This window comes from Podarcis liolepis (genome assembly GCF_965112155.1).
Source record: "Podarcis liolepis genome assembly, chromosome: 15".
Classification (NCBI taxonomy): domain Eukaryota; kingdom Metazoa; phylum Chordata; class Lepidosauria; order Squamata; family Lacertidae; genus Podarcis; species Podarcis liolepis.
This window is the reverse complement of record NC_139566.1, coordinates 44177028-44200891: the sequence shown is the minus strand read 5'-3', so window position 1 is coordinate 44200891 and position 23864 is coordinate 44177028. Positions and strand designations below refer to the sequence as shown.

General features: G+C 46.0%; 1 protein-coding gene across 50 annotated transcripts in view; it reads left to right on the top strand.

Annotated features, from left to right (window-relative positions):
* Positions 1-18403: 18403 nt before the first annotated feature.
* Positions 18404-23864, top strand: part of NCOR2 (nuclear receptor corepressor 2) — a 372848-nt gene continuing 367387 nt past the window's right edge. For 38 of the 50 annotated variants that reach the window (XM_083476589.1, XM_083476625.1, XM_083476586.1 and 35 more), the window contains exon 1: positions 18430-19091. The gene's annotated coding sequence lies outside the window, so the exon portion shown is untranslated. Of the gene's footprint in view, positions 19092-19420; positions 19868-23864 lie in introns of those variants that run through there. The other 12 variants (XM_083476607.1, XM_083476588.1, XM_083476601.1 and 9 more) reach the window with 5 other exon arrangements.

Here is a 23864-nt window from a genome sequence, read left to right as displayed (position 1 = left end):
CTTCCAGTCCAGGAATGGCCCTAGCTGTCAAAGTAGTCACAGTTGGTAAAAGGCACTTCTAGTCACTGAGGCTACCTGAGCCTCCAGTGACAGAGTTGGATCTCCAAACAGTGAACCTGCTCCTTCAGGGGGAGCACGACCCCATCCAAGATAGGCAATGGGTCAACTTCTCGGACATGGGAGCTACTCACCCACAGTGCTTCTGTCTTGCCAGGATTTAAGCTCAGCTTGTTCTCTCTCCATCATCCATCTCACCACTGTGGAGCCCAGGGACTCCACAGCCTCTGCTGATTCAGGTGTTATGGGGAAGTAGAGCTGAGTGTCATCAGCATACTGATGTCAGCTCACCTGAATCTCCTAATGACTGCTCCCAGCGGCTTCATGTAGATATTAAATAGCACTGGAGATCAGATTGTCCCTTGCAGTATCCCAGAATGTAGCTTCCAAGGGGCCGAAAAACAGTTTGCCTTTTTCACTGCTGCCAGATCAACATTATAACTGAGTAACTGTCTGCCTTGACCCCAATATTTCTTTCTTTGACAATCCAGATCCCATCACTTGTTCATCTACACCCACAGCAACTGATTGCAGAATCTGCCCCACACTCTAGGTTTGCATTTACAATCTCAGCCCTCTTTCTTGTTTTGTTTCTTGAATTTATTTTCATCCTTCCCAAATCATATTCATTACTGTATAACTAAATATGTGTTTACGCACAATTGTAGATTCGCTGGAGATGCCACAAAAGGCAGATTCATCTATTTTTCTCCCCTTTCATTCAATCGGATGTGCCAAGTAATAGCTCTAAATGCATTTGACTTGCCATAAATAATGTCACTAAGAGGAGCAAATTTCTCTTCCATGTTCTTCCCCTCCCTTCTGCTCCCCTGTTTGTCAGCCCTTATCTGTGCTTCCTTCTTTTTGGTACAATAACGAAATCAGAGCCTTGTCAGTTGAAAGTTTATATGCCCTATTTATAGCGCTCCAGTGTCTCTGAGCTTTTATGTTCTTGCATGAGGAGCTCTTGTGCGAGCCAGAATCCTAGTGTGAGTCAGAGAGGAATATGCGTCTCCATAATAGCTGCTTTGTATTCCCCCTCCTGCCTCAGAGGCAAAGCATGCTCTCCCCTTTGATAGACCAGACTGATGCAGATCAAATGGTTTGTACGGCATTGGCACCAATCCATCAGAGCAGGAGAAGGCTGCCCTCCAGTGCCAATCTATCCAGCAATCACTTCTCCCCCTCCCTCCCTCCCTCCCTCCCTCCGCAGTAGTTCACGACCACTTCCGCCCTCCATGATAAAAACGGCTGAGTCATTAGCTGCTCTAGGCCTCAGGTCATAACCAGGCCACAGAGTCCAGCGGGCAGATTCGTGTTAACACTTTCTTATATTATTATTTTTTATATATATATTATTATCTTTTGCACAAATGCTAATCCTTTTCTAGAGCCATGCAATTACTGCTAGAACAAGGGCCATTTTATTTGTTACTCTCCCCGTGCACAGGCAGCTTTAAATAATCTCACAAGGTGGCAGTTATTGTGTGGGGAATGGTGCTCATGATGCCATAGGAAACCCCACTGTGAGCTCTGCATTTGCAGAGGGTATTATTATGTGTCCCCCCGCAAGCCCCCAACAGCAGCCCCATACATTGAATACAAACTGCTTTTGAAGCTTGAGGGCTTTCCTAAGTTGTTTTTGATGTTGCACGTGGTCCCACTGTTGGGACCTGCTGCATAAGCAACCCCTTACATTCACTCCAAAGAGGGAGTTCAGATTGTAGCCTAAACTTGAAAAAGGGGGGGGGGCGTTATACAGAGACTGCTGCTAAGAAGGAAACTGCAAATTGCAGATGGCACGTGGGGGGGCCTGTATCTCATACAGCACACCTTTGAATAACATGGTCTCTCAACCTCCCGCGCGCCTTGAGCATTTTAAGGCTTTTTGTATTGCATCATTGTTCCAAGACCCCCTCTTCTTCCAAACTCTGTCCCGGATGCTTCTAACAGCTGCAGCATCAGTATTCCATCTGTGGAATTTATGACTCTTCTTCCCCCAGTTTCTAAAGTACACAAAAAGCCTTTTCAATGTGCAAGCTTATATATACAAACCCCCTCTCATAAAATGGGATTTCATTCATGACGTTAGTGGGTGTGGATTTGGAAAGCATTTTTCTCGCCTTTAGAAAAACTGGATTTTCCCCAGCGAAAGGGGCAGGAAACAATATGAGAAGAGAATTAATGTGCAAGCTAGGAGCAGGCAAATAACTTGAGATATGAAGGCCTGGAAAGAAATGGGAGTGAAAATAGTTACTTCCTCAACCACCTGTCCTTCACACCCCTTTTTTTAAGGGGGGCAGGTTTAACGTGTTTTATTTTTTTATTTAATTTTATAATGTATATAAAACAGAGAGAACAATTATAATAACAGACAAAAATTAAAATATAAAAACAGTATCAGATTATCGAGTATAGTTCCAGATTTGCCAGGCTTGTGATGATGTTTGTTTTGAAAATGATGGTTCTGCTGTAAATGTCATAAAAGAATGTCAAATAACGTAAAATGTGTCTGGAGGTTCTAGTCCTTGATGAATTCCCAAACAGCCATATTCCAGAGGGGGTGGGTGGTATCAAACATGCAGTGCAAGATTTTGGGCTGCTTCCCATTGTGTAGCAATTACTGTTTGTTCTGCCAGGATCAGATATAAGTCCATCTTTTTTGCCATATTGGTATCATCAAAAATATCCCCTAGCATTAATGTTGGACAACAAACAATAGTTTCTTTAGTAATATTTATTATTTCTGGTCCTTCACTTCTCTAAGGGACCATGTTGCACTATTTCTAACTATGAGACCATCTATAACTTGGGCTTTCAAATGAACCCACATGGCTTTATGTACAGGAGAGGGAGGTGTGGCCATTTCTTCCGGGTCATAGGTTGAACAAAGTCCCCAAGGGTCTGATGGGCATCAGCTGCTGTAAATGCAGAAGCTATAACTAAACTGGACAGTGTTCTCAAAGCTACTAACATGGGTTTGACCAAACTGCAGGAGGCAGTGGAAGACAGGGGTGCCTGGCATGCTCTGGTCCAGGGGGTCAAGAAGAGTCGGACACGACTAAACGACTAAACAACAACAATAGCTGAACCGACCTGCTTTGACAGCCTGGCATTATCACTTCAGGTTGCATGGAGCTGCTGGGCTTGGTAAGTTTGAAGGCAGGTGACAGTGTCCACCTGGACAAATGGAATGGAATAAATGTGGAGGTATCAATGGTGTCTGGGTACGCTGCTAGCTCTAGGATTTTGAGGGCTCCTTAGCCTGAGATACAGGACGTGCAAGTTCTTTCAAGCGGCTGCTGCTGGTCTTGGGTGCTCCCTGTGTTGGAACAGTGGGCTCTTTGCCAACCTTGAGGCCCTGGAAGTGTCCTGACCTTGCTGCCTCCTGGGTCTAGCTTCTGTCCACGTCAGTGGCGTAGCGTGGGTTGTCAGCACCCGGGGCAAGGCAAGTAATTTGCGCCCCCTAACCCATGGATTTGCGCCCCCTAACCCATGGATTTGCGCCCCTTAACCCTAACCCCCAGATGTTGCGCCCGGTGTGGCCGGCCCCCCCTGCACCCCCCACGCTACGCCACTGGTTCACGTGCCTTGTAATGGCTACAAAAAGCGGAGAACATTTCATTTCCCTAGATCTTGAGTGCCCCAGATAACTCAGAATGGACTTTGACTTTCCTGCCCAACTCAGATCATTATGGCTTCCTCCCAGGCTGTCTGTACACAAGCAGCCTGGGGCAGTGAGGCATCAGGACTGCATAAGCACACAGACACTCTTGATATGCCTCAGTGAAAACAAGCAGTAGCTGAAGTGGCTGTTTAACGTGTAGTAGCTTGCATCCTAGAGATGCCTTGAGTGTCAGGCTTTGTGATGCTTAGGGACTTGGGACCCCTCTTTCAAACCTTGCCAATTTCCAATAAATATGATAAGATGACAGGACCGTGTTTGGAGATTTCCCAACACCACAACTTGCAGCTTATGAGTATAATAAACTATGCACTGCTGAGATGTGACCATATTTCTTGTTTGCAGTTATTAAGAAATTAACACATCTCGTATTTTTGTGCATGCTGGCAGCCTTGTGAACACATCTGAAAAGTTATTAAATTTTACCAGCCCACCTGCCCACTGCCTACACATACCTTATGCTAGCCATTTGTACTTAAAAGGGGGAAGACACAGAGAGAACCAAATTGTGGCTCCATACACACTATGCTTTTAAAACACATTTGAAGCACATTATTGCCCTTAAAGGATTAGGAAAAGGTGGTATACTGCTTATAGGGTTACGATTCTCAGCGACCCTTTACAAACTATAGTGCCCAGAATTATTTGAGGGGGGAAACTGTGCTATAAATGTCCTTTGAAGGTGTTCACAGCCTACATTTATGCCTGAGTTCCTGAATTTACCGTATTTCTTAACCCACCATAGAAAACCAGGTAAACTGCCCCTGCTGGGCCCGGATTTCTAGACTGGATTAAATCTGAAAAGGCCAAGGAATTTTGAGGCGTGTGAAGGAAATCCCATACGTCTCCTCCTCTCTGCTTCAAATGTATCTTTTAACTTGAAGCCTGGACAAAAATGTAAGACAGACTTGTAAATGGATTACCAGCCATGCTTTATTAGCTCTCCTTAATTCACCTCACAGGGCTCAGGGAAAAGTTATTAGCAGATATATGGCCAGTAATAAGCTAATTATAAATCTGACAGATGGGAGGTTTTGAAGAGAGGGTAGTTTTGTATGTGAGATAGAACTGTAATTGTGCATTAAAGATTATGAATTAATATTGATTTAATAAAGCTGCAGCAATTTATTTATGTGTCAGGAGACGGTTATTTATTCTCTGGACTGGGCTCATCCAATAGGCGAAATGTCTTCTGTGACTCCAGACCTTTTAGCTCTGTGGGTTTCCACTAAATACCACTTTGTACTTTAGGCCATTCCACACATTACATGTTTGTTTTAAATGATAACCTGAGATGGATTAAGGGTGTTCCTAAATGAGCAGGTGTATCATACAGGTGCACTCTTAAACAAGCTGGGATTGACTGGCAATTCTTGATTTGGACATAACCTTGATGGCAAACTCTTGAGTAATATCCAATGCAGCAATCATGCCAATTACATTTACTGCAGCAATGTAAGTTCTTTACGTGACAAACATATGAGCATCCAGTTCATAGATAATGGTCAAAGTGTAATTTGGCCACAATGAACAAGCTTTGTGCTTCTGTACTCCCAAGTCTTTTCACACTCCAGATTTTAGTGGCGGAGCTGTCCGCGGGCCGGATTTAGAAGGCGATTGGGCCGAATCCAGCCCCTGGGCCTTAGTTTGCCTACCCATGGGAAAGATCAACAGTTTGAAGAATGAAGGATACAACACCATATATGGTTGGGACAATATTATTGGGGGGATTACCACATGCAGGATAAGAGCAATGATTACAGACTGAGTACCTCACTTGAAACTTTATAAGTTACTTAATATATTAACACAAATTGAAACCATAAGATTATAGCTGTTGTGTAAAGAATTACTATCTTGAAGGGAATGTAATTTAAATTATTAACATTTGGGAACGTAGTGGGGGGAAAACACCCCAAAGAGGAACCCATCAAAACTAGCACATCAGGAAGTCACTTTAACTAAATTGTATAATTCGGTATATAACTAATTGGTTTTAATAATTGTATTCTTCTTCTTATTTTCTTCTTCTTTGGTGATCACTTGTAGCTGAGTAAGATTGTCTTCCATAAACACGGTTTTAACAGTAGGTCCGTAAGTGACTGAGGAGGCCAATTCTGGATCCACATGTCCTTCTACAGTGGGGACATAGATTACTAGGCGGGAGTTGGTCATGGTGAGAGTTTGCCAAACGTGCTTTCCTCTTAGCACGTTTCTCCCTTTTGTCCTGAGTTCCAGCGTCTTCAAAGTCCATAATAAATAACAAGATGAAAGATGAAAAAATCTTTTTAAATAATTCCAGTGGCACATTAAAGATCAACTAAATATAAGCTTTCAAGATATGAGCTTTCGTGTGTAATGCACACTTTGTCAGATACTCCATGTCACCTTTGGTAAAGGCTATTCTCCAATTGGAGCACTCGCAGGCCTGTGTTCCCCAGTTGTCAGTGTTTATACTACATTTTTAAAGATTTACCTTGAGAGAGTTTTTAAACCTCTTTTGTTGACTACCAGCATTACGCTTTCCATTTTTAAGTTCGGAATAGAGTAGTTGCTTTGGAAGACGATCATCAGGTATCTGCACAGCATGACCAGTCCAACGAAATTGATGTTGAAGAATCACTGCTTCAACACTGGTGATCTTTGCTTCTTCCAGTACAGTGGCATCTCTTGAGCTTTTTTTATCCACCGGGTATTCTTTAGTTCTCTGGTTTCTGTTTGAAACTCAGCCTTAGCATTGGCATGGGTTTTTTTCTTAGTTGCACAGTTTTTATCTCTTTGCCAGATCTGAAAGGCCTTCCGTTTCTTGTCAATAATGTGTTCAGTCTCACCGTCATTCTTATCAAACCAGTCCTGGTGTTTCTTGGTTTGGTATCCAATAGTTTGTTCACCGGCTGCAATAATGGATGTTTTTAGCTTGGTCCAGTGTTCCTCAATGTTATCAGGGAATTCTGAAAGCAGGTGGTCCTTAAGAGTCGTTTGTAAGCAATCCCACTCAATAGGATCTTGAAGGGCTTGAGTGTTCATTTTGTGCTTTGGTTTCCTTCCTTGAAGCCTAAATTATATAATAGTATAATTCGGTATATAAATAATTGGTTTTAATAATTGTATTAATTGGAGAAAATTGGCGTTGTTATAATGAGGTTGTTATGGAACAATATTGGAAAATCAAGAAAAATATTGATTTTTAAAAATGTGCTAAAATGTATGGTGCGGATGTGATGTTTGATTCCTGTTTGAAATCCTGTTCAGCACCGACCATATTGAGCGATGTGGGCCATTGGTCTGACTAGCTATGGTGCTGATAGCACCCGGGTTGCAGGTTTGACCCTGTACGGCGTAGCTGCATATTTCTGCCTTGCAGGGGGTTGGACTAGATGATCCTCAGGATCCCTTCCAACTCCACAATTCTGTGATTCTGTATGAGGCAGCCTCCAATGCTCTCTCCTTGGTGGCAGGTGGGCGTGCAGGAGCCAGGCCATGGGATCAATAGGACTCTGCAGGACTAGGGCCTTCCTAAGTTTGTTCTGAAGGGGCCATAACAACTTCATTATAACAACGCCAATTTTCTCCAAATAATACACCTGATGGCAAGAGCCAGGAAGGGATTTAAGATCAGCATTTCCCCTTCAGCTCTTTGCCACAGCAACATGATCGCTGCCTTGCTGCGTTTGACTCCTTGCTTCTTGATCCTCGGACCCCTGGCTCCTTGACTCTTTGCTTCTTGATCCTCGGACCCCTGGCTCCTTGACTCCTTGCTTCTTGATCCTCGGACCCCTGACTCCTTGACTCTTTGCTTCTTGATCCTTGGACCCCTGGCTCCTTGACTCCTTGCTTCTTGATCCTCGGACCTCTGGCTCCTTGACTCCTTGCTTCTTGATCCTCGGACCCCTGGCTCCTTGACTCCTTGCTTCTTGATCCTCGGACCCCTGACTCCTTGACTCTTTGCTTCTTGATCCTCGGACCCCTGACTCCTTGACTCCTTGCTTCTTGTTCCTCGGACCCCTGACTCCTTGACTCCTTGCTTCTTGTTCCTCGGACCCCTGACTCCTTGACTCCTTGCTTCTTGTTCCTCGGACCCCTGACTCCTTGACTCCTTGCTTCTTGTTCCTCGGACCCCTGACTCCTTGACTCTTTGCTTCTTGATCCTCGGACCCCTGACTCCTTGAATCCTTGCTTCTTGTTCCTCGGACCCCTGACTCCTTGACTCCTTGCTTCTTGTTCCTCGGACCCCTGACTCCTTGACTCCTTGCTTCTTGATCCTTGGACCCCTGACTCCTTGACTCCTTGTTTCTTGTTCCTCGGACCCCTGACTCCTTGACTCTTTGCTTCTTGATCCTTGGACCCCTGACTCCTTGACTCCTTGCTTCTTGTTCCTCGGACCCCTGACTCCTTGACTCCTTGCTTCTTGTTCCTCGGACCCCTGACTCCTTGACTCCTTGCTTCTTGATCCTTGGACCCCTGACTCCTTGACTCCTTGCTTCTTGTTCCTCGGACCCCTGACTCCTTGACTCCTTGCTTCTTGTTCCTCGGACCCCTGACTCCTTGACTCCTTGCTTCTTGATCCTTGGACCCCTGACTCCTTGACTCCTTGCTTCTTGTTCCTCGGACCCCTGACTCCTTGACTCCTTGCTTCTTGTTCCTCGGACCCCTGACTCCTTGACTCCTTGTTTCTTGTTCCTCGGACCCCTGACTCCTTGACTCTTTGCTTCTTGATCCTCGGACCCCTGACTCCTTGACTCCTTGCTTCTTGTTCCTCGGACCCCTGACTCCTTGACTCCTTGTTTCTTGTTCCTCGGACCCCTGACTCCTTGACTCCTTGCTTCTTGATCCTCGGACCCCTGACTCCTTGACTCCTTGCTTCCTGACCCCTGGAACCTTGGCTTCTTGACTCCCAGCTCTCTGACCCTCAGACTCTTGGCTTTCTGACTCCTGGCTTCTGGACTCCCATTCCTGCTCCCACCCCGCCATCTTGCCCCCCGTCCCAACATCCCCAGCCAGGTCTTTGATCGCCCGTGAACCGGACCATGACAGTTTGCTGTGGCCAACCTACGTCCCAGCCAGGGTGCAAGATGGACGAAGCCCGGCCTGTTGATCTTGTCACAGTGCTGCAGAACCTCCACACGCAGGTAGCTATGCTCCAGGGGGAGGTTCAAGTGCTTCGAGTGGCCCCTGCTGCAGCCCCGGCCCAATGTGCTCCCCTCATCCCATCGCCAGAGAGGTTCAGGGGGGAGCGTGGGGCCCATTGAGCCTTTGTATGCCAGTGTCGGCTGATGTTCGCCACCTGTGCAGCAGACTTTCCCACCCCACGGAGCCAGGTGTGCTTTATGGTCAGCCTCCTTGTGGGCCTGGCACTTTCTTGGGTCACTCTAAACCTTTAGGCCGATCACCCTCTGCTGGGGAATTTGGACAACTTCATTGCCGCCCTAGAGGGCATGTTTGGGGAGCCGAATCGTGCCCAGGCGGCTGAGATGGCACTGCAGAACCTCCAGCAGGTTACGGAGTACGCCTCAGAGTTCCGTCGGTGGGCTGCAAACACCCTGTGGAATGAAGCTGCCTGTTGGTTCCACTTCCATCAGGGACTTCATCCCCGCATTAAGGATGAACTGGCGCGGGTGCCCCCCCCAGCCCTGATGGACTTTATCACATGTGTTAACATTGACACGCGCCTGTCCGAGATTCCAGGATCAAATCAGAAACCGGGACAGGTTTTCTAAATCAGGGACGTCCCTGGAAAATAAAAATAATAATAACAATTTATTATTTCTACCCCGCCCATCTGGCTGGGTTTAAAAGATTAAAATTACATCAAAACATCAGTCATTAAAAACTTCCCTAAATAGGTCTGCCTTCAGATGTCTTCTAAATGTAAGATAGTTGTTTATTTCTTTGACATCTGATAGGAGGGCGTTCCACAGGGTGGGCACCACTACTGAGAAGGCCCTCTGCCTGGTTCCCTGTAACTTCACTTCTCTCAGTGAACCGCCAGAGGGCCCTGAACCTCAGTGTCCGGGTTCAACGATGGGGGTGGAGACACTCCTTCAAGTATACTGGAAAATAGGGGGACTTGGAGGGTCTGGTATTGGGCCAGCCCTGAGGAACACTTTAGGTTCAATCCCAGTCAACTCTAGTTAAACAGATCAGATATAATCAGTGATGTGAGAGACAGTTGTCTGACACCCTTCAGAGTCGCTGCCAATGAGCATAAACAATACTGGTCTCAACCAGGAGTGGACTAAACTATCTATTCCAGCTCTTTTAGTTTCTAATTGTTGCAAACTTAATTTCAGTTCTCTACATTTATGCAGCAATCAGTGATTAAAAAAAATAATCATGAAAATTATTATCTCTCCTAATACACGTTTTATGTATGGTTTTAACTAGTAAACACATTTTTGCAAATAATTTATCCTACAATAATGCATTTTATATATATTTTCACTGACATGTACATTTTCATACACATATTCTTCTAATACATGCATTTGTGTTCACAGTATGTTATTTGGAGAACTGCATTGCAAAAATGGGAGACTAGCAAATTTCAAAGGTTAGATATGTTTTTGTTTGTGTATTGGTTTGACAAGTGCAAGTTTCTCATTAAAATGCAAACAAAGCTGAATTACTCCTCCATCCCTAACTTAGGTGAACAAATTGTTTTAAGACAGCTTCCTATGTTCCATTCCAAACCACAGTTTCCAGTGCTGTTTGGGAAGTAAACTATGGTTAGTGCATATTCAGAAGTGTGTGTGTGTGTGTGTGTGTGTGTGTGTAGAATGGACCACGAAAGGGAAGGAGGGAGAGAAATGGGGAGGAGGAGGTGTGTGTACACCAAGCCTCTTGACAAATGGCCTGACCAAGTACTTTAGTATGCCAAAGTATGAAACAAAGCTGCATATCATTAGAAGTATGAACATTTGTCCTACTTTACAGAGGACAGACCCCTGTTTGAAAGTGTCCTCTATTTGATGGGCTGTTTAGTCTGAGCATGATTGAAAGAAGAGAGAGCAGCAGAGGACATGAAGCTGTCATGGACTGGCTGGATGCAAAGGAGTGGTGGGAGGCATCAATGGGGAGCCCCCAAGGGGACCTCCGGGGGACAAAGCCTCAGAGCCAGAGGATTGGTGGCAGGAGGAGGCTGCATGGTCAGGAGGAGAAGACTGGGAGGAGGAGGTGTCAGAAGTTGAAAGAGCAACAGGGTTTAATGAGCAGGAAGAGGCAGTATCAGAGAGCAGTCCAGAATCAGGAGCAGAAGCAGAGAGGGGTCAAGAGGAAGAGTGGAGGCAGGTTGCTGAATAATCCAGGGAGTCTCCCCCTTCTGCTGTGACCTGCCCCCCCTTTCAATGAAGAGAAATCAAGAGGGCAGAGCAACGAGACAAGACGCTGGGGAAGGAACCAGAGGAGGAGCCTTAGAGAGCGGTGGGAAGCCAGAGACCCTCAGTCCTCGCAACTGCTTCTTTGGGGCAAGACCTACTGAGAAGGGTTGCTGTGACTCCCAGGGGCTGAGATCCATTTGCCCTCCCCTAAAGTATTTGAGGGGGCTGCCTGCCCCAGAGTTGATGGGCACTGCCATTCAAATGGTGTGCATGTGCCTCATCATGTGATTTGCCCCCCCCTTATTTTATTAAAGTTGGCACCCTTGCTGTGACCACTAGGACTGAGCTGTTTGGGTTTATTTGAATAAAGAGTTAACTTCAATGACATCGACTGATTTATGGTTTTATTGCTGACCTATGCGCCACTCCACCTTTGGACAGAAGTGACCATTAGCAGTTATTTATTTATTTTTAATTTAGCAGGATTTATGTATTGCTTAATCATCAAAACTTCTAAGAGATTAGCACCTGGATGGCAGACTGAGCAGACACACAAATCACTTGGTCTTTCCCACTATGGTGAGACATAATTGTGTTTCTATTTAAGTTATGTTATAGTAATGATTTCTAAATGTGTGCCTCTCTCTCTATAAATCAACATATGCACATTTCATGCAGATCTATGCCCTCTTCTTTGGTGATGCTTTTCTCCTTCTGGAGCAATGTGAAAACGGTCACCTTCATAACTAAACACACAGACAGCTGGCCATGGGGGTTTGTGATATGTGGGGGTTCTTTGCGAACAAATCAATGTTGAAAGGTTTCCCGTAAGGCAGAAAGCATGGAAACCCCAGGACTGATTGATTTTAATGGCCTGATAGTTGTAATTAAAAGGATTGTTCCTTCATTTTCAAATCCTGCTGGAAGATAATGGCCATCTCTGTGCCTTTATTCCTTTTATTTTTAGTTTTGATGTGTCTCTTAATTTTTGAGATTTTGATCTGGCAACAGTGACCTGGACAGCTGTCTTTAGAAGGAGGGAAGAACTGAGACTGACATCTTGGTGATCAATAGTAGGTGGTTGTTTGGATATGAAATGTGAAGGAGCAGCTCAGAGTTTACACACACCTCTCAAAATACTTGGCTTAGCCCAGCACGTTTGGCAGTATCACATTAATCATTAGTGCTTCAAGGCATATTTGGTCTTTTGCTCCTTGTTTTGTTTTTAATTAGTTTGTGTCCAATTATGCACTCTGTAAAACAGGTACTTATTTATAAGCAAAGAGAGGAATGACATGTGCCCACAAATGCAAATAATAGTAATTTGCCCAACTGCTGGCTTAACATTACCTGGGAAAGTTGCCTGATGTCATTCCTAAGGAATCTGGCTTTTTTAAAACTAAGTTTCCACTCCTTTTGAGCAGATGTGGCACCCAAGAGAATGTTAGAATACCATTCCCTTGCTTAGTACAGTGTGGTAATGGGGGAGACATGATCCTACAAACCACCCTTCTGCTCCACTGCTTCCTCTCACTGCCCTGCACTTCCTGGCTTAATTCAAAGTGCTAGTTTTGATTTATAAAGCCTTATGCAGATCAGGACCCTAAGACCTCAAGGACCGCCTCTCACTACATGAACTTGTGTTTGTCCTCAGAGACCCTTCTCTGTGTGTGGAAGGTGGCAGCACGAGAATGGGCCATTTCAGGGTTGACTCCCCATTATTGGAATACTCTCCGCAGGGAAGCGTACAAGGCTAAAATATTTCTGTTTACCCTGACATTTGACCATTAATGTGGAGGATAGTGATATTTTATTTTATTTTTATCCTTTTTTGTTTGTTTTAGTGCTCATCTTGTACTAGTGTGGGTTCCTTTCTATGAATATGATTGAAATAGCATTTTTGGGCATTCTGTTTTATGATAGTTTTATACGTGGTTTTAGTGTCTTTTATGCTGTAAATCACTTTAGGACATCTGTGTGAGTGTGAAAAGTATTGATGTTTGGGAATTCTAACAAAAATGGAAATAGGAGCAAAAATTGTTGGTATTTGCTTGTTTATTCCTGAGATCTTCTGTCTCTGAGCTACTGCCCTTTCTTCCACAGTGACATGTAGAGGCCCATAACTTCCGCACCTGCATCCTAGAACATTTGAAGATGGATGGTAAGAAAAATCTCACTAGCATTGAAAACATGCTGTGGGCTTCCCTTTAAATATTTTTCCTGCTGCCCAGTACAACGAAATCACCAACTGAATTTATCCACTATGTGCGTGACATGTGGAGCATTGTAGCAAATTAAAATTTTGGCTCCTGTTGTGGGATGCTTCATCTGGAGCATTGTGGGGAAATTAATGTGAGGGGCCCACGGCACTGATTGCCACTACCACGTGATCCCAACCGGGGGGGGGCACACTGCAACCCCAGCGTTTCCCAACCTACTGCCCTCCATATATTTTGCCAGCCAGCATGGCAAAGGGTCAGGGATGATGAGAAGTGTAGTCCAAAACATCTGAAGGGCTCCAAGTTAGGCATGGCTAAGGTACCCTATTGGCATGGACAGAACACCTAGCAATTTCATAATTTGTGACTTGGCTCTTGGTCCTTGCTAAATAGACAGCGCTCCAACGATGCAAACTGCATATCATGCAAAGTCAGCATGGGAATGCAAACTCAGCGCCGGCAAACACCAGCAAGGATAACCTTGGCTGGTGCCAACCAGAGTGCAAGGCATTGGCATGTGAGTGTGGCTGGAGAGACAAAGAGCCCACGCAAAGCCTCCTGGCAGATGTGGGAGGAAAGGGGGGAGCAGGCATCTAAGGAATGTGCAGAGTGCTTTCTGGCTCGCTCCTCTGATCAGAGGCCTCTGGAGAAATATGCGGCTGCCCTCTGACCCGCACAGCCTCCGCTCTGCAGGAAAGGGCAGCTGCAGACCAGGTGTGTCAAAGAACATCTTGGCTCCGGAAATGAGGATTTCGTTTTTATTTTGTGTACATTTGCTGCACTATCTGTCCTCTAAGCAGTGCCTCTGTAGGGAGATGTAATTGGTAGCCATTTAAGAAGTGCAGGATCATGGCTTCTAAAATTTATGAGCAGGGTGCGGTGGGGAGAGAGACATTTTCCCTCCCTCGCTCTCTTATAATGCAGGAACACCAGGTCACCCGATGAAAGTGACTGGCAGTATGTTCAGTCCAGACAAGAGAACCACAGAGGCAGAATGGGCCTGGCGGGTCATCTAGTCCAACCCCTTGCTGGATGCAGGGTTTCACTGCAGGATTTTGCTACAGCCTCCCTGGCAGAAAGATGCCCAGCTTCCCCTTAAACCCCTTGTCAATAGGCAAGCGGCTTGGAAAAAATTTCAGAGCTCCTCCTGTTTACAGAGCATCATTCTGATTTACTTGCACGAAGCTCACCTGGATTCTAACTGGATGAGGCGTTTGCTTCCACCCACCACCTTTCAACGTAATATCTGAAAAATCGTTTGATGTGAGGAAGAGCTTTCTGCCACTACATAACATGTTTTGTGAAAATATATTCTTTGTTCAATCATACTGTTGAAGTCGGATACCATTAGGACTATAAAAGATGCTGAAAATCATGCAATACTGTAATTTGTGCACACAAAAATGGGAGGGGGACAATGAATTGGCACAGTCACAGTTGTAGGGCACCAGGCTGAAATGTATAGCTTGGGATATGTTTCTGCAATCATGGTTGAATTTGATATGGCCCTTAATATGCCTGAAATGCTGTCATGTGCACTTTGTGAGGCAGAAAGGAAAGATCTTCATATAGATAAAAACAGTCAGCTGTGTCCTAGGTCTCAGTTCAGTGAGATCCAACAGATCTCGCCAATGAGCTGCAGAAACTGAGCCCCAGAACACATCCCAGAATGCTCTGCAACACCTAGGATTCATAGAATCAAAGTATTGTAGAGTTGGAAGGGACCAAAGGGCCATCTAGTCCAACCCCCTGCAAGGCAGGAATCTCAACTCAAGGATGAATGATAGATGGCCATCCTGTCATGGCTTGCATTTTTTAGGTACATGTTAAAGTGTAGAAATGCTTTCCATTCTATTGATTCAAGAAGGTTCTGGAACTTTCTCTCAAGGTCATGCAAACTATAAGAACAGGCCAGAAGGAGACTGACTTTCTCTCTCTCTTCTTCTTGGTTCTGTCTTTTGTTCCTGTGTGGTGATCTGTACGTAGTATGTTCAAGTGCTAAGGTTTTGCAGGAACTGGATTTGTAACGACTATGCCAATCCTGTACAGCTGGGTTTGTGAACTGTTATGCTCTTTTACCTTCAGTAAATAATACTGGATGAAGCAGATTTTCTCTGAAACTCTTTTGGAACCCTGCACTGTGTTTACTCTGCTAAGCTATGGGTTGAGGTTTGCTCTGGATCATTATGGAGCAAAACCATGACACATCCAACCTCTGCTTGAAAACCTCCAATGATTCCATGGAAGACATGCAAGACTTCTTCAGCAGATGATTCAGGGCAGATATTTCTGAAGCTAGAGAGGTTGAAAACTTTTAGTCATAACTCTGCAGCACCTAAGAGCCTTTTAGTATGACTCAGCATTAAGACACATGCCTGGATGCAAACTTTCCCCCAATTAAGCGGGATTTTTGGGGGGAGCTTTGTTCACAGCACTGCTGTTAATAGAAATGCCGAAGTGTTCCTCAAGAGCTATGCCTGGTACAGATGGAGGCATTCATCAGAGCTAGGGCTTGGATGTATTCTGTGCTTTAAAATAGTTCCGCATCAACTTCAGCCAAACTTCTCCAACGTGAAAGTCCAAGTTCTGTGGCCAGTGTCATTCCTGCAAATTTCACTTTTGCATAATGTATTCTGCATTGTCTACATTGTAAACTTGACAGTGCTGCACAATGTATTCTGCTCTTGCTAGCTATGGATAGGGGATGGCATCTTTCAGCAGGTGCTAAGCAGGGGTGGTTCCTGGTTTTCGAGGCGTGTGTGTTCCTTGTGCACGATTCCCTCAGCGGGGCCTCTGCCCTGGATGCACCCACTTCCTCCTTACTAGTGTTGCTACTGACTTGCCTTTCCCTCTGGCCTAATCCATACTGCAATCCATGCCACCTCCTGGAAAGATGGTGGGGAGGATTGACAAGGTTTATGGAGGCTACAGCTCTTTCTGCTTGGTCTCTCAGGGAGAGCAAGTGGCCAGACACAACAAGCAAGCAGATGCCGGGCCAGGAGGCTGCAGGAGTTGGCAGCGACCCCTCCTCTAGGATGTGGGCCAACCAAGCCCACCTTTAACTCCAGCTCTGCTACTAAGGCCCCACCTTCTCAGAAGGGTCCACCACTAACTCCAGACTGCCATTGCTGTTCCTCATTGCCCTTGTTTGTTCAGCTGCCCACCTACTAGCTGAGGGTGTGGATGCTGATGAAGAAAGGTGTGTGTGCATGTGTGTGTGCATGTGTGCGCGCGTGCCTTTACCCTTGGGGGGGAAAGAACATTAAGTAATTTTGAGTACACACATCCTGGAATTCACAATCCCTGGCATATTGTCAGGGACTGGGCAGAGGAGGAATGGTGGAGACCCTTCCGGAGAAGAAGAAGATGATAGTTCAGAATTACAACAGGGGTTTGAGGGAGGTCACATCTCAGAGGAAGATGAGAGGAAAAGTTGGGAAATAATGGGAGAGGAGGAGGAGGCAGAGCCGGAGCAGCTGGCTGACACGTTATCACTAGAAAGCATTCCAGATCCACCATCTCCCAGAACCCAGCGAGCCTTAAAAGTAGGAGAGCAAAGAGCTCAGAGACAGATGGCCCTAAGCGGCAACCGTAAGGAGGGTGGTGCTGTTGACAAATGAGGAAGTGGGAGAGAAGGGTAGGGGAGATTTACTCGGGACAAGGCCATTATTCCAAGAGGCTGCATTCCCAAGCCTCTCTGTAAATATTGAATAAAAAGCAGATGGTAAGGACTTTTCCTGCTCTTCTCTGCTCCTGGCAACCTGCCGTGGTTGGTTCCTCTGCCGCCTGACACATGTAGACTCTTATTCCTAACCCCAAACAAGTCTGAAGGTATATACAGTGGTACCTCAGGTTATGTACTTAATTCGTTCCGGAGGTCCGTACTTAAACTGAAACTGTTCTTAACCTGAAGCACCACTTTAGCTAATGGGGCCTTCCGCTGCTGCTGCGCCACCGGAGCCCGATTTCTGTTCTCATCCTGAAGCAAAGTTCTTAACCTGAAGCACTATTTCTGGGTTAGCGGAGTCTGTAACCTGAAGTGTATGTAACCTGAAGCGTATGTAACCTGAGGTCCCACTGTAGTGATGTGTGCACATGGCTATGTGTGGAAAGGCACTCTCCACATACTCAGAGGTGATATGTTCCCATCACTTCTCCTGCTGGAGGAAGACCTCTGGCATCAAAAAAGCAGGTTCTGTGTGGCTCTGTCCTGTGCCTCAGAAAGTCAGTGTGATGATAGTGTGATTAAGGCAAAGCTGTGCAACCCGAGGCCAACGTCCCATGGTAGAAGGGGGGAGAGTGCGCGCCTGGGCTTCCCAGAGGCATTTGCTGGCCACCATGAGAACAGGATGCTGGCTTCGATGGCCTCTTGGCCAGGCCCAGCGCTGCTCTCCTTAAGGCTCCATCGTCCCTGACCACCGCTTTGCCCATGTCTGGCTGGACTAGCAGTCGGTTCAATTTCTGTACAAAGCTTCCTGGGTGAGCAATGAGCTAGTCAGGATCTCTCAGCCCAACCAGGGCTCTTGTAAGAATAAAATCAAGACAGGGACCCTGTACATCACCTCAGCTCTTTGGAAGAGAAGGTGGGAGATGAACATAATGTTAATCTTCCTTCCTTTCGTTTCCTAACCATGCTTTATCATAAGGCCCCATAGTGGTTTACAACAATAAAAAAGCAATTACGGTATAAAACTACAGGTAATAAGAATAAGAATACTAATACTGCCTAAAAATAACTCACTTCAGTAATGACATTTAAACCCTCACTTTGCTCTGCTTTGCTCCGTTTTCGGGGATAAAACTGAGTGAAGAGGAAAATGCACTTGGCGCATGTTCAGAGGAAATATGTACCTTTCTTCTAATTCATGTAGGGCAGCACTTGGCAGTCGAGCCAGTTTTGGGCCTGAGTCCTGGCTGAAAAGAAAAACAAGGCACCCACTCTCTCCGCCCCGGAGTTCCTTTTTTATTTTTGCAGAGTGACAAAGTTCGCAGGGTTTTGTATGCTGGGTGCCTTTGCATCCTCCGCGCCTCCTGCTTCCTTCACGACTGCTTGGCAATCAAATCGAAGCTCAGAGTGACACTCGGCGTGCACATCACACACCAACAGACATGAGCCCCTGCACACCAAGTGGCACCTGGCCCTTTAAGAGAGGAGCCGGGGTGACGGCGGAGCGAGACTGTTGCAAGCAAAAGCTGAGCCGTGTTTTTTTGGCGTGAGCTGCCTGCTGCTGCTGCGGAGCGCAGCTATCAATCTTTCCTGCTCCCCACCCCTCCCCGGATCTCAGAAAGAATGAGGATCTCAAACTTGGTGCTTTGCAAAGGCTCCAGAAAGGGAATCCGGAGGAGCTGCTCCTGCCGCCGCCGCCGCCGCCTCTGCTGTTCCTCTTCCTGCTGCTGCTGCTGCTGCTTGTAGGTTCAGACATCTTAGAAAAAGAGGAGAGATTTCCGGGCACTCGGAGCAAGAGACACCGGGACTCGCTCGCTCCGCTTTCGGATTTACAAAACACGCCAGGCAGATGGCGAAGGAGGAGAACCGGAGGCGCCTTTTGCTCTTCCTCCCGGGATTGATTTGAGGAATATATTTTAATCGCTGTTTATCGGATTTGCTTTCTTCCTCGCTGTTTTAAAAATATTATCTTAAACATTTTTTGTATTGCAACCTCGGAGGACCCCCCCCCCTTTTTCAAGCTTTCTACTTCGCTGATCTTTCTGAAACTGGAGCGAGAGAGGAATTTGAAAACAACACACACACACAAAAGGGATTAACAGTTCAAAAGCAGCGATGGAGGGAAAAGCAGCTGGGTTTGCAAGAAGGTAAGGCGGAGGAAGATTGAAGGGACGCCTCCTGGTCCGCTCCCCCAAATCTCGCCCCCACCCCCCCAGTCAGGCTCTTTCAGTGCTAAGAGGGCAGGAAAATTCGGAGAGATCAAGGCCGATTCTCTCCCCGCCCCCAGTCTCGATCGTTGCCTCCGAGAGGTCGGGAGTCTTGCCTATTATTATTATTATTTAAAAATATATATTTGGATGTGCAACGGAGATGACGGTATCAAAGCAATGCATTTTTGAAAATCGGGCGGGGGGGGGGAAGAGATATTGCACGAGTTCCTGCGTGTAGGAGGAGTAACGGGGGGGGGGAGAGAGAAGCGAAGCAAATCCCAGCATTCAAAACACAACAAACCCCCCCCTTGTTCCGTCGCGGTCTTCTCCGCCTCAATTTCTCCTTTCCTTGTGCATCTAGTAGAAAATTCCCTGGAAGTGCTGTGTGTGCGCGGGGGGGGGGGCGACCCTGGGAATTCCCTTCAGGTTGGACGGCGCCCCCTCCCCCGCCCGCCCGCCGAGCAATTTTAATTTGTGTTTAATTTTGCGCGTGTCTTGGACGTGGTGAGATAGTTTTCCAGCCCTCAAACTCTGGGAAAGTCTTCTAGCGCCTTGATCCTGCCCTCTTCGACTTAAGCTCTGGTAGATTCCAGCAAAGTTTACTTGCGAGCAAGGCTCCAGCCCGGCCCAATTCTCCCTTGGCTGAAATCCCTGGGACTTGATTCTTTGCTTAGGATTCGACGGCGCCCTCGGAAGAAGGAGTTTGCACCCAGGTAAGCGTGGGTAGGATTGCAGCTTGGCAGTGACTCCGAAGCTGCGCTGGTTTCCGTCGGTGCAAGCCTCGCTTGGTTGTGTGTGTGCGGCGGCCGGGGGCAGATTGACCCAAGTCAGGATCCCGCCGGCTTTGGAGCCACAGGCCAGGATTTTGATCCCTTAACTTGCGACTAAAAGTTGCATCCAAGTCTTTGGAGCTTGTTTCCAAGAGAGGCAGCGATCTTGCGCACGCTTACTTGAGAGTAAGACCGGTTGATCTTGGTCTGGCTTACTGTTGCGTAAACCTGTAGATAATGGGGTTGTGGGCCTGCATGGAGAAAGCGAGAGAATGTACCAGAAATGCATTTAACTGAACTTGCGCTGTCTCAGCTTCTCAACCTGGCGTAGGCCATCGTGAGGGAGGAAAGTGACAAATGGTGTCCTTTGCGCTCCTGAACTCAGGGAAAGAAAGTGGTTCCCCATCTGGAATTGTAAACACATACTAGAATTTCAGAATCCGGAGCAAATAGGTGCCAATTCGTGTGTGCTTTTGGTTATTCAAGAGTAGAAAATGCAGGCAGTTATGTGGCTGAAATCACAGCCCTTTGTGATCAAAACACGCCTGAGACTTGTCTCCTTTTTCCTCAACAACATTTGCAAAGGAAACTCTTCAGGTGGGGCCGGGGACTGGCACAGCTTCTACTCTTACCCCTTTCTTTCCTCCTCTGGTCACCCAAATGGTGGTTCCTTTTTGCTGGCATTTTGTTTGTTTATGTCTCCTGTTTCCTTGATGAGGGTTTGGTGGCAAGGAGCCACTGGGCTGCTTATTTTTCCAAGCCATGGCCACATGGCAAACTTGTGACAGCAAAGCCAGAGACTTGGGTTCCTGGAGTTAATGAGGAAGGGCTCTCCAAGGTTTCAGCTGGCATTTGGGCAACCTTGGTCCTTTGGAGGAGGCCCTGTCCTGTCTCTCTTGCAGTCAGAAAGCTTCCCTGAGTAAACTCATCTTCCTTCATTAGTTTGCGTGTGCACCCTGTGGGAAAACAATGCGCTTGTGGTGAAACACAGCTTTGGTTCCTGTTTTGATAAGGCATCGAACATGCTTCTGTGTTGACTTCGGTGGTTGATATATAAATATTGGTTGAGAAAGTGAAGTTGGATTTCTGAGCATCTGTGTTTGTAGGAAGAAACTCAGAATGCTCTTGCACTCGGGTTGTGTTGGTTTTTTGCTTTTGAGGTTTCTTCTTTCCCACTGTTCCTAACTCTGCTGCCTTTTTACATTTCTCTTCTTGCTTCTTGGCCTGCACAAAGAGCAGTTGGCAGGAGACTCAGTCCAAGACTCCCATCTTGGAGGCAGCTGCCCCCTATCCCTAGCTGAACCTGCTGCATGGAGGGGACTTCTTCAGGCTTGACACCCGGTGTGCCTTTTTTCATTTCCTGCCTATGTGAACCAAACACAAATGCACCTTCATCTTTACTGGGTTGGCAAGCTTTTCCTATCCCACGTTCCTGAATAGTCTAGATACGGTGTCTTGTCCCAGGGTTAATGGAGGCTTCATACAGTGTTTTGTCTGCAACATTCTCTTCTAGAGGAAATTCGTACAGTCATTTATGAAAGCTGCAGGCAGCCTTGAGTTGTGTGGGGCAGGAGTTCTGCTCTTTGACCCTATATTATTCCTACTTCCCCAAGGAGCTTTATAGGCTCTCACCTCAGCCACACAACTCTTTATTGTGATTGGTTGCTGCCTTTTCTTTTCCCTGCATGTAAACACCTTAGCAAGTTTTGTCAGGGTGGAAAAACATACTTGCAGTCTCCTCTCCTTGGCCCCATCAGCACTATACATTTTTTTTTTTTGCACTATACATTTTAAACAATATCATACCACTTTAAACAGCCTCCAAAGAATTTTGGGAACTGTAGTTTGTTAGGGGTGCTGAGCGTGTTAAGGAAACCCCTATCGCTATCCAAAGTTACAATTCTCAGAGCTGTTTAATGATCAACCCCTCTGATCAGGGAATTTGGGGGATTGTAGCTCTGTGAGGGGTTTAGAGAGGTCTAGGCAGAAGGTAAGGATTTCTAGGTGATTTGTAGAGTATCTGCAAGAGCCTCTGATTCCCAACTGAGCAGCAGCAACAGCAACAGATCATCCCCAACATATCAACAATTAGGCTGTAGAAAAAGACGGCTTAGGGGGAAACCAGGATTGGATTTTTTTTTGGGAAAATACATGCTAGCTTGGTTCTGGTACTGATTACTAAGTCCTTGACTGAGTGCTCTGTTTCTTTATTTTTAGTGTATACCTCTGCTTTGATCTACTACTTTCAGTGTTCAAAACTAGCCAGGCACCAGGCGCATTTTGCAACTGACGAGGGTCCATTTGCAACCACATGAAGATCTCTGGATGCCAGGTTGGCAACTGGGGAAAGCAAAATGTCACTTAAAAGAAGAATCTGAAATATTTTCCTTGAAGATTGAATTAATTTTATTCTGAATTGTTTTATTTGATGTTTTAATGTGTTGTAAACTGCTTTGAGATTTGTTGTTTAAAATATAAAGTGGTATAGAAATGCAAATAATAAATAAATAAATAAATAAATAAATAAATAAATAAATCTCATTGGGGTATGGAATGGTGCCTAGGCATTCCATTGTGGTGACTGAGGCCTAGGCTTAAGGTGCCATTTGGCAGTTAGATTAGCTAGTTTCTAACACTGACTACTTTACACCTGACTACAACTGGTGGAAATCGGGGTTCTAGTAAAAAAGGAAGGAAGAAAGAAGTACAGTCGTACCTTGGAAGTTGAACAGAATCCGTTCTGGAAGTCCGTTTGACTTCCAAAACATTCAGAGACCAAAGCACGGCTTCCAATTGGCTGCAGGAAGCCCTGTTGGACGTTTGGCTTCCAAAGAACATTTGCAAACCGGAACACTCACTTAGCAGTGTTCGGGAGCCAAAACATTCGAAAACGAAGCCGTTTGAAAACCCAGATATGACTGTAGATCCTTGGAAGGTGGTGGACTCTCCTTTCTTGAAGGTTTTAGACAGAGGCTGGATGGCCATCTGCCAGGCATTCTTTAGCTGTGGTTCCCAGATTGCAGGGGGTTGGACTAGATGACCCTGGGGATCCCTTCCAACCCTACAGTTCTGTGATTCTGTGATTCTATTCTGTAACTCTGAGGTCTGGACCAATTGTCTTCTCAATATAAGCTGACTTCTTTTGCTGAGGAACTGTTCTGTTTGCTGTGGAAAATTGTGGAAAATTCTGGAGAATGTTTGAGACAGAATGCTCACTTCATGTGGAGGCTGGTGAGGTCTGTTTGGACTTTGCATTGTCCTGTGCACTCCCTGTTCACACATCTTGGGAGCAGCCCAACCAGATGGTGTGGGCGAATTGTCATCCAAAAAAAAACCCCTTCCACCATTAACTGTTCCTCTTCACCCCAGGTTCCTTGGAAACCTAGTTTGAAACCACAGCTCACTTGTGATGCGTGCCTGGCTCAAAGGGAGACTGTTGGCCGCACAGCGGTATAAAGTACAGTCAGGGCACAGGTTGTTTCAGGACAGCATGCAAATGACTGAACTTTTTCTACAAGTTCAGGTAATTAACCTCTGTGAGGTGTGTTACCTGCTGCAAAGGCACTGTTTGGTCTGTCCTTCCTTGAGTGGTGCCTCTTGGAGCCAGATGTGAAATTCTGTAGAAGCCTGCTTAGTGCTGGTGACTTTTGTGTTCTGTTATTTTGCGAACATAAAATAAACACATGTCATGTTTTGCAATTCCTAATCTGCTTTTATGGGTTTGAACTCTACTCTGACTCCTGCTCTTGTTTTGGCATGGAGCTTGCTAACAGGTTGCCAAATTGCTGGGAATAGACTGTGTCTATATGTATTTATTAATTATATGGCTTCAGTATGTAAAAGCAGGAAGTTGGTGTCTGGACTTCTGAAATTTATTGCTGATTCAGGTGTAATTTATGAATCCACCACTGCATCTAAGCAGATTCTTCGTTAACTCTGT